A 16266-nucleotide genomic window follows, 5' to 3' on the forward strand; every position below is an offset into this window, starting at 1 on the left:
CCCTGATGGGCACAGAAGTGGGAGCCAGTCTAGATTGCTGGCACTGCTGTCAGGTGGCTACCCAGCTTTCTATTTCCTGGTCAATCTTTGGCCACCACACATAGCTTTGGCCCAAAGCCTTCATGTGCACAATGCCTGGGTGAGCAGTGTGTAGGCAGCTTAAAATTGGCGATCTAAGCTTTGGGGGAGCTACCACCCTATTGCCCCATAACAGGCACCTGTTAAGGACGGACAGCTCATGCTGCCGTATATAATAGGGGTGAAACTCAGGATCTACTGGCCCCTGTGGCCACCCCCTACGCACCCAGTCCAAAACTTGGGCCACTATGGAGTCTGTGGCAGAGAACCTGGCTATATCCTGGGCGGATACTGGCATGGCCAACCGTTCAATTAAGAGGACCGAAACTGCAAGAGCAGGGTCCAAAACAGGCGCTGGCAGAGGACAGCGATTGAGGGCATCAGCATGCCCTAAGTTTTTTCCTGGTCTATATTGCAGCTGATAATTATATGCCGCTAGAAAGACTGTCCATCTGGACATCCTTGGAGACAAAATCTGAGGAGTCTGGAAATCCCCCGCCAGCAGACCCAAGAGGGGTTTATGGTCGGTCACTAAGTGAAAACAACAACCATAAACGTAATCGTGAAACCGCTTTACCCCTGCTACAGCAGCTAGGGCCTCCTTATCTGAGAGCGTGTGCGAATAATAGGCAATTGGGGCTTCTGAGTCATTAGGTAGGATGTGACTCAGAATGGCCCCAATGCCATAAGGCGATGCATTGCACGCCAAGGTTAATGTTAGGCGATCACTGTATTGCACTAATAAAGACTTGGATGTAAGGATAACCTTAACTGCCCTAGATCCCCAATGCCAGGGCGTCTTGGAGTCCAGGAGCCTATGAAGAGGCTCTGCCAAAGACGACTTATGGGGTTAAAAAATGGAATGAAATTAAGCATCCCCAGAAAGGCTTGCAGCTCAGCCTTAGAAGAGGGTGTGGGGGCTTTCTTAATCGCCTCTACCTTGGATGGAGTAGGGTGGATGCCTTTGGAATCAACTAGAAACCCCAAAAATTCTACACTGGGAACCCCAATCCTACATTTTTCTTGTTTGAGCTTCAGCCCCGCTTGGTGGAAACGGGTCAGGACTGCTCTTAATTTATCGACAAGCTCAGCTTGATCCAAAGCGGAGATAGGCACATTGTCAAAATAGGGTACCACCCCTGGCAGCCCCTGGAGCATCCGCTCCATTAGGCTCTGGAAATACCTGGGGCTTCACTAACCTAAAATTGCAAGCATTTACATTTGAAAGCTCCCCGGTGCGTTACAATGGTTTGAGCCATGGCAGTGGCTTCGTCCACCGGGAGCTGCTGGTACGCTTGTGCCAAGTCTAACTTGGCAAAAATGTTTCCCTGGCCTAAGGAATGGAGCAGATGTTGAACCACTGGCACTGGGTAAGGGTTGGCTTCAGGGATGGGTTCCTGCCAGTTCTAACCTCTTCTATAGAAGAGGTTCCACAAATCTACAGTGCCGTTTAGAACCGGTTCCAGCTCCCTCCCCCCCGCATGTCCGCACATCATCAAGATGAAGAGCGAGAGGAGGAATTCTGGGAGTTGAAGTCCACAAGTCTTAAAGCAGTCAAGTTTGAACACTCCCAGGCGCCCCAGAAAAGGCAGAGGAGCAGCAAGCGTGGCGCCAAGCGTCCCATCCTCCCGGCCTCTCGGCGACAGCCCAGCGCCAGCTTTTATTAGTGACTTCGCTTTTCCTTTACCTCAGTAGGTAAAGGAAAAGCGAAATCACTAATAAGAACTGCCTCAAGTAACAGGCGACGAGACGTCGCTCGAGTATCCCACCTTTGTTGCCAGTGTTCTGTAGGCAGAATAAGGCAGGCAGGAACTGAGGCAAGGCAGGTTGAAGCTAACACAACCTTTATTAACAGTTTAACAAGGCAAAATGTAAGGCAAACCTCGAACCGGCAAACAGCAGCATTTGACAGCTGACAGCCCTTTTTATACCAGAGCTGTCAGATGCTGAACCAATAGAATGGCTGCATTCTCCCGCCAGCTGGCTGCTCGCATCTTAACCAATCAGGAGCCGGCAATGATAGTCAATGGGGTCGTAGCCTCGAGGACTTAACAGTTTTAGTTTGCTCATCACAAAAGATCCTCAGCATGCCAAGGACAGATTCCAAACCTCTGGAATTGATTCTGGCATTTTATTTTTAGCACACAGCTTTCTCCTACAAACTTTGTGTGTGTGTGTATGTGTCTATATATATTTTTTTTATTCAATCGCATCCATTTCTTTGCATGATGTTCAGAAGTGGTTTGTTATTACCTCCTTTCTAGGGCTGAGAAAAAGTGACTGGCTCAAGATCACCCAGCTGTCTTTGTGCCCAAGGCAGGACTCCTGCTGTATTGGTTTCTAACCTGATACCTTAATCACTACAGCAAACTGTCTCTCTTTATATTGTTAGTCTCTTAAACCCAGTAAAGGTCCTAAAGGTAAGGTAAAACTGAAAACGTAAAAAAGCCACCCTTGATAATACAATTATGGCTACTTAGTTAAAATTCAGCACCTGAATTTATTAGAGGGAGAGCAACTTGAAGCATTATGAAATAAATGTCTCTGATTGGGATTTTTGCCCAATTTATATCTCATAAATTAGACTTTAGGATACTGCAAGATCTGAACAATCAAAAGGATGATTACCAGGATGACCGGAGTAACGTTTTAGAAACAGGAAATGTTGAAACAAATCAATGTCAACCAGATGGTACCTTCTAAATCACTGACGGTTTTAAGCCAGAATTTGTTTTTGTTAACTATCATAGATTCTCTCACAGGAGTTGTTGGCCCTTTGCTTACAGGCCAGAACATGCAAACAATAAAGTTACAAGTAAACTTAACACAGTTGTTGTTGTTTAAGATTGTAATATATAATATCAGCATATAAACCCTGAGAGGTTTAATGTAAACATGGGCCACAATTTAGAAGCAATTCAACATTTAGAACAGACCAAAAAAAATGGGTGTTGAAGCCTTTGCAAAACTGAATCATCTTGTAATGTTCTTTGCAGATGTTTTCCTGACATCTTTTTCTTCAACGTTTTTCTCTTTTTTGCCGCATTTTTTAAAATTAATTTGACATACAAATAAATTATAATTATTTATTGACAGCTGCTATTTTAACAGATGACACTAATTGATTTTTTTAACATTTTGAAATTGAATGAAGTACAGAGAAAGGGTACGTTTTACCATATAATGATGTTATGTTCTGCTTTGTGTGAAATAAACAATATTTCCATTAAATCCTTTAAACATGTCTGTATCCTACAATTTATCTTACAGATAAAGAAATATTCCAAAGGCAAACTCTAGTAATATATTATATCCTTCCCATAAAAATACCATGACTGTGACACAGTAATTCTGTTTAACTTCTCTAGCTCTTTTCAGCCACCACTATTGCCAACAGAATGTTAAGCTGTAAATCTTTTTAGCAAAAACTTTTATTTATCCTTATTCAGCAGGCATTCATAAAGCTATAATGGGGTAAGTAAAGGACAATTGAGTTTCAGAATAAGTCAACATTCCTTCATGGAGGGCAAGTAGGTCTCACTACTGTTTATCTTACATACATGCAATGGTATATATTTGCCCTTCTGCCCAGAGGTCGGGTGGGGGGGGCGTGGAATATAATAAATAAATTCTTTTTAAATCTGCGTTGTGATTTTTCACACAAAGATATATGAATGAAAGAGTGCTGCTTTCATCTTGATGAATATACATTAGTTTTTTTTCATATCCAGGGGGTGGTTGCACAATGCACTTAATTTGTTAAATGTTTATTACATGAATGATCTGGTTTTCCATAATGTACTGAACTGATAGGCTTACATAAGGCAACAAAAAAGTGAAATACATAAATATAGCCACCAGGTCTGATTAAGAAAATTGAGTGAACCAGTCCATGGAATCAGAAATTAACTTCAGAGTTCAGAGCAATAGAGCTTCATCACACAGCACTTTTTTTTCAACAATTTTGTGCAGTTAGATTTTTTTTAGCACCAAATATAAAAACTAAACAAAAATATGTAGTATATCCTTTTTTTTAAAACTCTGTTTAAAAATAAATAAATCAAAATGTAATCTAAATTGCTAAAATTTAGTTTAATCAAATATAGTAGTGTTTCTCGTTGGCATGGTTTTCGTAGTATTTTACAAGAACAGACAAATCGTATTCACAATTTAATATATTATTATTGCATGAAGAAGTAGGCATGTGGGACATATATGTGTGTGTGTGTATGTGTGATTAATATTAATTTAATATATTGTTTATATTTGTTTTTCAGTTTGTCGTTTTCATTTTCTTTATTCCTACAATTTCATAACTTATTTGTCAGGTGTTACTCTTTGTTTTTTAATTTGTTTTGTACATTTTGTTTTTTCTACATTTCTCTTTTTAAAAATTGCAATAAAATTAAAAGCAAAGAATGTTTTTGGACATCAAAGAAGCATCATTGTCATGCTGATGATTTACAGTGTAATTTTCAAGGCCAACACCTTAGCCACTGAACTATAAATGCTCTCTTAAAAGCTGCCTAAAATCCCTTGCTTCCACATCACATCACCAATTAGATAAGCCAGTATCCCACAGTGGTTTTGTTAATGGTCATCACTTAAAGAAAAGAAAGTTACTAGGCCAAAATTATCAACACATCCAAAGGATGGTCAAGGCCATTGACACTGATAGAAAACTGATTGGAAATCATAGTCCTTTAAGGATTCAAATCAGATATTTGAAAGAGAGTGATTTTCTACTATGAACCTGCTCAGACTTTCACTATCCCACTATCCATAGAAAAATCTTTGTTATGAGCATAAACAAATTATTTTGGCTGCTGTTTTCAGGTTCTTAAAAGATTCTGCCAAGAGAGCTCAGTTTAGCTTCCTCTATCACACTCTTTCATCAACAGGCAAAGCATTTTATTGAGAATAGCATTTCCCAAATTTAAGATACAGTAGGTAGACGACAACTCCCTGAATGGCTGCAATGCTGGCTGGGGAATTCTGAGAGTTAGTCTACCTATCTTAAAATATTCAAGGTTGAGAAATACTGATCAGGAGACAGACTTTAAGTATATAACCAAGGCCGGGTGCTGAATTGATTGCAATTGTTTGGTTGTTTCTACTTTTATTGATGCATTTTAAAAGTTCAATATGTTTTTCTTTTGTATGTGTTTTAGTTGTTTTTTAACAATCTGATTGTTAGCTCCATTGCGTGCCAGGATGTAAATTCAACAAATAAATAATTGCACTAATTACTCAGTGTCAGAGGAATTTAGGGCAAGCTTGGGTTCAAATGCCTCTGAACATGGAGATTAGTTATAATGTCAAACAGCTGTTAATAAACTTAACCCCTTCACAATAGGATTTTTTTTTATTTTTGAGCAGCACCAGCTGGAAAGATGGTTCTATGCTTTAAAAAATATGTTTGACCTGTCTTTCAGATTTGTCTTTCATGCCAATTTTATTTATTGCATAACATTTTCTCCATTTTTTACTCTATTGTAAATCAAATTCAGCTAGAGCAATGTAATAATTCTGTTAGGACTAGTTCTTTTAAATGAATCTGGTGATTCTAAAAAAGTTATCAGATAGTTATGTATTTTGGAACTCAGTATAAATGTTTGTTTTTAAGCCCCAATCAGTGGTGCCCGAACCGGTAGTGATTTGGCGGCATAGGTCGCTGGAACTAGCAGCTACCCAGGCCTGCCATGCCCCCGAACTGGTTCTCCAGGTAACACCATAGGCACCGGCATCTTGTTTTTCCAGTTTTGCACATGCACATAACAATTTTAATTGCACTGCGCATGGGCGCACAGCGCGCACCAGGCATGCACAGTGGACATCAAGCATGCAAAGCATGTGCCCGCATACAGAGCGTGTGCCCACATGCAATGTGCACACAACCGACCCTGCAGTCGTGCCTGCCAGGAACCCACCCCTGGCCCCAATCATAATTGTTTACTATATAATAATGATCTTCTGAGCACAACGAAATATTAGATTTTTTTTCTAGATTAACTTTTCAGAGTTTATGCATTAAAATGAAAACTTTAAAGTTAGAGATTAAAAATCCAGTTTATTTCTGAACTGGCTGCTATATATTCAATATACCGTGAAGAACTGTGTATATACCAATTGCAATTCACAAATGGCTAACCTTGCCCATAAATGTTACTAAGTTCTAACAACCCTCAAACTTTCTTCCCTTTAGCAATTAATGAATTGCAACAAGTTGGAGGTTTGAAAAAAATACCTGCATTTTATTTTACTGTGGAAAGCATTACATTTATTATAGCATTAAGGAATCATGGCCATATCAAATCTGCTTAGAACTCCTGTTATTCTCTGATGTCTTGCAATTCTTTTTCCCCCTTTCAAAATATAGCTTTGGGTATTCAAACACAGGTTTTAAATGTCTACCTGTGTATGATTTATTCAAATCCATTCCTGCATATGTCTGAATACGTCCCTGGTTTCTAGCAGCAGCAATCACAGCCTGAAAGCCCTGCAGATGTTTCTTTGATTAGATCTAGGGAGATGTCAATGATATCCTTAGAAGCAGAAAGATTGGCTTTGGCAAGACAACTGGTGGCATTCTTCTTCTCATTAAAACATCAGCTTGATAAAGTCCATATTGCACTGTGCTTCAAACCATTCAAGCTTTATTCAACATTAACATTCTAATCATTTATACTGCACCCATTACATGAACAGGCTTCTAGCAGATTAGCTTTTTCCCAAATTCTTCCTTTAAGATATTTTCTTCCATCAAGTTGACAAGTGAGAAAAAAAGTCATTCTTAAGATTGCCAGTCCTGCGTGCTTATAAGACAAGGAGGTTATGATGAACTGTTAAGTAAACTAGTCAATTACTCCTCTGCCCTCTTGGGCTTAGGTCCCAGTTCACTGTTCTTTTGAAGACAATCCAGTCCTTTCTCAGTCTAAATGATGTTTTTTGTCAAGATCTACTAACTTTGGACAACATTAGCAGCCAAATGACAGCTTTATAGGTAGGAAAAACCAGTCTATATTCACAATTGTTATGAGAAAGGAAAATCATAAAATCAAGCTGATGCAATACGTGAAAGGCCAGGAATTGTTTGCAGTACTAATACACAGACTTAAAAGAGTACTTTTTTTTAAAAAAAAAATCTGAGCTCTAATTGCCAGTCACTTTACAAACATCCTGGTGATATGTTTACGTCTTAAGCAACCAATGTCCTTAAGGAAGATAAACATTTGTCATCCCCATCAAAAATGTTTGTTTTATTTAAATGAAATAAGGAACACATTATAGTGTCATTAATTAGAAAGTAAGACTCAAACAATGATAAGATCAAAATGAATGGTTCAATTTAAAAAAATGGTTCCTTCATCTTTGTCAGTACCTTGTAAGACTATTTAAAATGTGGCTACCAAAAAAGAATTACCATATTTTTCGGAGTATAAGACGCACTATTCCCCCCCCCCAAAAGAGGGCAAAAATTTGGGTGCGTTTTATAGACCAAATGTAGACCTGCCCACCCACCGGCCCACACCCTTTGGCCTCTGCCGCCCAACAATTTGCCTCTTTGCAGCAAACAGCCTGTTTCAGTTTCAGCTTCAGCACAGCTTGATTAGCACAAGTAGCTGATTGTCGGTTGGATTGGCCTTCTGACCATCAGCTGTTTCAGGCTGCAAAGATTGCCATTGCCACCTCCTGCACACCCCATTTTCTGCCCATTCCGATCCCCACCACTTGGAATGGGAAGAAAACGGGGTGCAGATAGGTCAAAAATGGAGCATGCGGAGCAGTGGTGGGTTGCAAGTTCTTTTACTACTAGTTCGGGCACACTCCCGCATGCATGCTTGATGCTTCTGTGCATGCCCCATCACCACTACTACCGGTTCAGCCGAACCGGGAACAACCCACCTCTAGTGTGAAGGCTGAAAACGGGGCATGTGGAGGCAGCAATAGGCTATGGCAATCCCTGCAGCCTGAAACAGCTGGTCCTCGGGAGGCTGATCCAACCGACAATCAGCTGCTTGTGCTAATCAGGCTGTGCTGAAATTGAAACTGAAACATGCTGTTTCCTGCAAGGAGGCAAATTGCTGGGAGGCAGAGGCAGAGGTGAGATTTTTTTTCTTGTTTTCCTCCCCAAAGCTAGGTGTGTCTTATACTTTGGAGCATCTTATACTGTTCTGACCCCCCCTTCCTCCTTCGCCCACACAGAACACGCTCCGGAACAATACTATTTTAACAGGGTTTATTTCACAGACAGACAGACAGATTCTTGGCAGTAAACCACCACGACAAAGCTCACAAAGACAAGACACGAAAGCAGCTATCCAGCCTGCTACGTTTCCAAGACCAAACTTCTTGCAGGATTTCTTTGTTGACTGCTGCAAAGGGCGTATGCTCAGTCAACCCTTTTATAGCCTGAAGGGGAGTCCACTTATCAGCAGCTGAGAGTCCTTACCGCCGATAATTGCGCCCTCGCTCCTTGCGTCTATGGGCGCGGCGATAACGGGCGTCCAAGAACTCCCTGCTGATCTCTGATTCACTGTCCCGTGACTCCTCCCCACTGCTCCAAGGCATGGCATCAGGAGCCCCCCTCCTCTGGCTCTCACCGCTGCTCCATGCCTCAGGCACCTCCTGGTGGCCGACCAGACTCTCCGATCCCTGCTCAGAGTCAGAACCCTGCCCAAGATCCTCCTCATTCTCCAGAGCCAACTCATAGGGACCCTCACTCTCGGAGTCTGGTGGCAGCTGCAACGGCTCCTGCTGGGCCACAACATTATACTATGAAAAATACAGGACAATAAAATTATAAATATAAGAATAGCTTTAACCATAAAAACAATGTAAAAATTGTTCGGGAAGAATGGAGCTGGTGCCGTCTCTGTCACTGTAGCCAGGGCTGCCAAGAGGATTATTAAGTGCTGGAGCAAGACTAATATTTGCCCTCAAAATGCAATTCACGCAACTCCCATGCATGCATGTGTGACTCCTGTGGATGTGCATGCAACCCTCATGCATGCATGTGCGACCCCCGTGCATCAGGGGTGGGTTCCTGCCAGTTCTAACCTCTTCTATAGAAGAAGTTCCACAAATCTACAGTGCCGTTTAGAACTGGTTCCAACTCCCTCCCCCCACCCGTCCGCACATCTTCAAGATGAAGAGCGAGAGGAGGAATTCTGGGAGTTGAAGTCCACAAGTCTTAAAGCTGCCAAATTTGAACACCCCTTGGTTTTTTTTTTCAAAAGGGTTAGGGGTGCAAGGGTCTTGTAACATGACAGCTTTAAGACTTGCGTGCTTCAAATGGCAGAGTTTCTGATGCAACATTTTGGTTGCTAAGCAAGAGCATTAAGTGAGTTTCACCACATTTTACAAGTTGGCCACGCCCACCCAGTCACATGGCTAGCAAGCCACTCCCACCCAGTCACATGGACGGCAAGCCATTCCCACAAAGCAGGCCACACCTAAAGAAGAGGTTCTAAAAAATTTTGAAACCCACCACTGCCGTGCATGCACGCATGACTCCATGAATGTGGCCCCCCATGCATGTTGTGGGGCAGCATGGGGGAGTCACTGCTTTTCCAAAAACCCATAAGGTCACTGTTTCAACCAATATCTGCAATTATTAAGTGAATCACATGACCGTTAAGTAAATCCTCCTTTTCCCCTTCATGGGCCCCCTTTAAGCTCCAAGGGCCACAGAACAGTGTACTGGCTGCACCCCCCTCTCCTCAGGCCTGACTGTAGCAACCACCTCCAGTCTGGGCCACTTCCATCAAGCCCCCAAACCAACTGGCAGAACCAGGTTTTAAGATCCTTCTGGAAGGCCAGATATTGCCAGTAAAACCTTTTAAAATAGAGATGGGTAACCTGGACCTCCTAAATTTCTTATTATCGTAACATTGCTTTAAGACCAAAAATAGGATTTATGACTAATTTTGGCAGAAAAGTAAATAAAATCAATATGCATACAAATAAAATGGCTCTGCATATTTTAAACACACACATTCATGCATACATTTCCTCCTAAAAAAAGCACAAATAAATCAGAAAATTCCAGTCCTAATTATTTCCTGGATGCTTCTGATTTTCAAAAGCCTGTCTATACTGCTGTAAATGATTTGGGACAGATTACCTTATGGACCATCTTCATCCATTTCAAATACATATGCTAAATCCATGCTATGTACTTGCTAGTAAAGTATGTTAAATTGGTGAGCTCAAGAAATTGATCATTTGCAGGGATGACTCCAGAGTTAAGGAATTCCTTTTCATGTCCTTTATACTTTTCCTCATCTGTGCAGTTTTTTGACTACCTTCAAAATGTTACATCTTTGATTCCCCTCTTAAAAATGTAAAATGCAAAATCATCTCCTCATAGTAGTAATTTTTATACACAAATTGACTGTGTGTGCCAATGCTATCTTTCATACATAATCCCTGATGAGAGTCTGGTCCTAAAGATGTCCTAACACTGGTAACATTTTCAGAATAACAATGAAACACAACCTCATTATTCTATCTCTTTGTTTAATACCAATCACTTGAAAACAATATACTAGAATTATATGCTGATGTCATCGAAGTAAAGATTTATTGAAAAGCAATGACTGGAAAAACAAAGTAGAACCCAATGCAATCCAATTCAGCTGTATGAATAATGACTCTAAAATTAGGTCAGATTTGCTGTGTCTCCTTATTTGAGATATTGATAGCAATGGCAGAAATGTTAAGTTGATGACTTTTATTTTCTTTGCATGCAATCTAAACTATAACTTGAGAATTGGAATTTTCTTTTTGTATGAGGCAGTGATACAGTTTCTAATGCCAAGTCCTGATGTAAAGTAATGTTAATTAGTTGGAGCAAAAAATACAGGCTCTAGTGACATGGTAAATAGGTTTGTCATGACTTTGTAACTTCTTGACTTAGAATTCTTCTCCCAGAATCTTTATTAAACTTTGGATAAGGATCATTCATATTTTGTTATGCTATAATTGTTCCACAGAACATACCAGCTTTAAGCAATACTTTTAATTTGTAAGAATTGAGTATATAAATTTATTTATTCATTCATTTATTAAATTTATATGCCAACCATCTCACCAAAGATGACTCTTGATGAAGAGGTTTTTTTTAATCTTGCTAGCATTCCAATTATTATGTCTAAATATACATTGTCATAATGCTGACTTATTATGAAGTGCAAGAAGCTTTACAAAGTAGTTGAATAACAAAAGCTGCACTATCTTCTTTTCTGATCATAAATTTGAACCTTCAGTTCTCACAACTAGGAATAGTTTGGATTCAAGGACATATCTTTTTAAGCAATTGGTTTTAGGTTTTCTGATTGATTGATTCTGATTTCCAAAGAAAGAAAAGCAACACCTCAGGAGTTGTAGAAGTTGCCCCTGGCAATAGAATAGAAAAAAGGGGAGTTTTAAATGGCAAATGTACCTGCTGAAAGAAAGAAATATGAAGGCAACCAAATGCCTTAAAGTGCCCGAAACCCAAAGGCCATCTGTTGAAGGCTACCAAAATTCCAGGGAACATGTCTCATTTGCATTCCTGAACTTGGAAATAGAAAGGAACACGGGAATGTAGGTTTTTTCAATGTTTAATAGATGAAGTTTGTTTTACAAATGGGCCATATTAATTGAATAGAAACAAAATAAAGAACATTGCAGAAATGCTATTATGCCAGATAAAGTACTACGTTTTATTCATTTTGAATTTGATATGTAAAGCTGCTAGTATTAAAATCTCCCCAGTATTAGTGGCCAAAATAGTTATTAACCAAAAATATTTATTTTAATTTTGTGTAATAAAATTCTTCTGAAACACGATACTGGGAAATTTGCACAGGTGGAAAAATACTAATCACATAATGCTTTTATTTAATCATTCACATTTTGCTTATATTTGTGTAATTAAATAAAACCATATCAGATGGAGAGATCTTATGTTATTACCACATTATGGAACTGATATGGGAACTTTTCATTTCATTTAAATATGCTAAGTTTTGGGATCTGAACCCAAACTAAACAGTCATCCTATTTCAAAAGGCCACAGATAAGTAGAAAAATGTTTGTCTACGAAATATCTGAGTTTTCAGTGCATAGATAAGAAATGGATTTAGCATATGCTAAGAACAGTCAGAACTAAAGCAAGTCAAAATTTGGAACTCAAAGGAACTGTATTATGTTATGACTTTAATCATGTGTACTGAACAAGGGTTTGGTGTAGATAGCCTCTGAGATCACTCACAATTTTACTATTCTACTACATATTATTTACAATAGACACAGAGATAACCACAAAATTTTTCAACCACTATTGCTGCTATAAGACATAGAAAAGTTTCTTAATGACCACTAAAACCATGTGCAATTAGGTAAATTATCTCATTTCCTCTAGTATAATTTTTTAATTTAAAAAGAACCAATTGTGTTAAATTGTATTTTGAGACCAGGGAAAAAAATTCTAATCACTTTAAATTGCCACTGCAAAGTCCCTGCAGAAATTATAATGGGATTTAAAAAATTATAAGAAATTTTACCCAGATTAAATATTTTTCAAATTAATTTAAAGCATTATAATAGATTAAATGTTGTCCTTTAAAATGTCTCATGGACTTATTTTTCTTGAGTAGCAACACAAAGAGGATTGTGATAGAATTTGATAGCATTTAGTGTAGTGGTTAAGGCATCAGGCTAGAAAAGAGGAGTCCATGAGAGACAGCTCAATGACTTTGAGCCAGTCACTCTCTGTCAGCCCAATTTATCACACAGAGTTGCTATTATGGATAAAATAGGAGGAAAAAGTTGTGTTGGATGTTTGCCACCTTGAGTTATTTGTAAAAATAATAAAAGAGAGATACAAGCAAATAAATAATAAAATATACTTACTGAGGGAATGGTGCCTGGTAGGTGGTGAAGATACATTATTAAGGAATAAAGGATCATCTGTTTTCAGATTCTATGTTGTTCATTCCCTCCTTTTTTTAAAACTATGCTATTTTATACTCCTTAAGTAATTTACTAAAGTAACAAGTTTATCACAATAATTTTCTCTCTTTAACTCATGGTACTTTCCTCATATAATTAAGATTTGTTTTGGTTTAACCAGTCATGGAATTTTAATGCTAATTTTTTTCTTCCATTGGCAATAAAATTGAAAAATAATCTGAAATATCCAAATAATAATACAACTACAGTTATTTTTACTTACTTCCAAGTCAAGTTTGCAACTTTTATTGATATGCTTGAAACACTAGATAGTTGGACTCAGGAGAATAGTAATCCTTCAATCATTGTTTGCAACTAATCAAATATCCTCTATTATTCTAATTATTGGCAGTGACTTCAATGTTCTCATCATGATGCATTGGAAGCCATTAAAGATTATGCTTACATACCATAAGTTAAATGCCATTTTTGAATTTTGAGACATATAAATGTGTAGAGGCATATTTGAAATAAGCCAGATACACTTACTCTTCCAACTTAATTGCCGAATGGGCAGAATGCCCTGCTCTCTTGCAACTGTTCACTGTAGGGAAACAGCCTAATCTGGCTTTTCCTTTTTCAGCAGAGATTTATGTACTGTTCATATCCCTCTGCTAGTATAAAATCAAGATTATTGATGCAGAAAATTCAGATATGCAATGCTTATATTAAAAATAATTTGCAGTTAATATGGTCTGGACATGAAACTCCCATTATGTCTTGAAAACCATCATTTCCTGGATTGAGAGCTATTCTTTCTTATGAAAAGGCTGCATGTAGCTAAGTGAATAACACCAGGTAAAAGAAATAACCACACATCTTTCATTTGTGTGAGCTCTGGATCAACATGTTTTACAGATATTTAGAGCTTACTAAAGCTTATATTGCTGCCAGATTTTTGCTTGTACTCTATATATCTCATATTGCAGTGAGAAATATGTTATTTCTCATGTATATTTCCTAGCATGTTATTATATATTAGGAAATAATTTTTCAATTTAAAAAATTGAAGTTTGAAGTTCTTAAAACCCAACACAAAATGTTTTAGAATTCTAAGAAAAAGGACAAACAATATTTTCAACTGATTTCTTAAAAGCTATGGCTTATATTCATGATACATTAATTTTGGATTTGAAGGATATTTAACTTGCCTTTAGCTTAATGTTAGATGATGAATGCATAAGTATTGTGGTTTTGTGCATTTTTTTCAAATAAAACATAAACATAAAAATGTGCATTGTTGTAAAAAAATAAGTTGCTTATTCTGTGGTAGCACTAATTTTCCGACCAAAAATGTTCATGGAATTATATGCCTCCCCCATTCAGGTAATAAAATTATTTTTATTATCAGAACCTAATTATAATCTAAAGTATGAAAAACCCAATTTGTGAGTTAGGGCTTAATTCATTGTTGCAAAAGAGAGGATAGATAGATAGATAGATAGATGATAGATAAACAGATGATAGATAGATAGATAGATAGATAGATAGATAGATAGATAGATAGATAGATAGATAGATAGATAGTAGACTAGACTAGAATAGAATAGCAGAGTTGGGAGGGACCTTGGAGGTCTTCTAGATACAAGATATAATAGCAGAGTTGGAAAGGACCTTGGAGGTCTTCTAGTCCAACCCTCTGCCTAGGCAGGAAACCCTACACCACCTACACAACTTCAGACAAATGGCTATCCAACATCTTCTTAATGACTTCCAGTGTTGGAGCATTCACAACTTCTGGAGGCAAGCTGTTCCACTGATTAATTGTTCTAACTGTCAGAAAATTTCTCCTCAGTTCTAAGTTGCTTCTCTCCTTGATTAGTTTCCACCCGTTGCTTCTTGTTCTACCCTCAGGTGCCTTGGAGAATAGTTTGACTCCCTCTTTGTTGTGTCCTACCAGCCTCGACCACCAGATGGCGTGGCAACCCCTGAGATATTGGAACACTGCTATCATGTCTCCCCTAGTCCTTCTTTGCATTGAACTAGACATACCGAGTTCCTGCAACCGTACTTCATATGTTTTAGTCTCCCGTCTCCTAATCATCTTTGTTGCTCTTCTCTGCACTCTTTCTAGAGCATCGATGGCAAACCTTTTTTGGTGCCATAAGTGGGGGGAGCACAGGGGATCGTGTGCAGGTGTGCCGTAATGCAATGTGTGACCCCCCCAGTGTGCATGCACACACTACAAGGGCTCCCCCCCATTTCTACATGCTTTTTTCGCCCTCCCCAGGCTCCAGAGGCTTTATAGGAGCCTGGGGAGGGGGAAAACAGCCTCCCCCCCCGGACACCCTCCGGAGGCTTCAGGGACCGTCAGGAGGCTTCCCTGATGCCTTTGGAGCGCTCAAAACCACCCTCTGAGCAAACCGGAAGTGACTTCTGGTTTGCTCAGAGGGTCGTTTTAAGTGCTCCGAAGGCTTCAGGGACCGTCAGGAGGCTTCCCTGATGCCTTCAGAGCGCTCAAAATGACCCTCCGAGCAAACCAGAAGTCACTTCCGGTTTGCTTGGAGGGTCGTTTTAAGCATTCCGAAGGCTTCAGGAGGCTTTCCTGAAGCCTCCGGAGCAGTCAAAACGACTCTCCAAGCAAACCGGAAGTCCATTACTGAATTTCAGGTTTGCCCGTAGGGCCGGTTTTTTGCGCTCCAGAGGCTTCACGGAAGCTCATGAAGCCTCCGGAGGGCCTCGGAGGGGGGTGGGGGAGGCTCTTTTAACCCTCCCCAGACTCCTATAAACCCTCTGGAGCCTGGGGAGGGTGAAAAATGGCTTTTAAAAAGAGTGAACTCAGCTGGCCAGTGTGCGCCTCGCGTGCCCTGACAAATGGCACCGCATGCCACCTATGGTACGTGTGCCATAGGTTCACCATCACTGTTCTAGAGTCTCCACATCTTTTTTACATCATGGCGACCAAAACTGAATGTGGTATTCCAAGTGTGGCCTTACCAAGGCATTATAAAGTGGTATTAACACTTCACATTATCTTGATTCTATCCCTCTGTTTATACAACCTAGAACTGTGTTGGCTTTTTTGGCAGCTGCAATGGTTGTCCACTAGGATTCCAAGATCCCTCTACTACTATTGAGCAAGGTACCACCTATACTGTACCTGTGCATTTCATGTTTCTAGTCCAATCCCCTGCCTAGGTAGGAAACCCTATACCACTTCAGACAAATGATTATCCAACATCTTAAAAA

Source organism: Natrix helvetica (assembly GCF_964273705.1).
Source record: "Natrix helvetica genome assembly, chromosome: 2".
Taxonomy (NCBI): Eukaryota; Metazoa; Chordata; class Lepidosauria; order Squamata; family Natricidae; genus Natrix; species Natrix helvetica.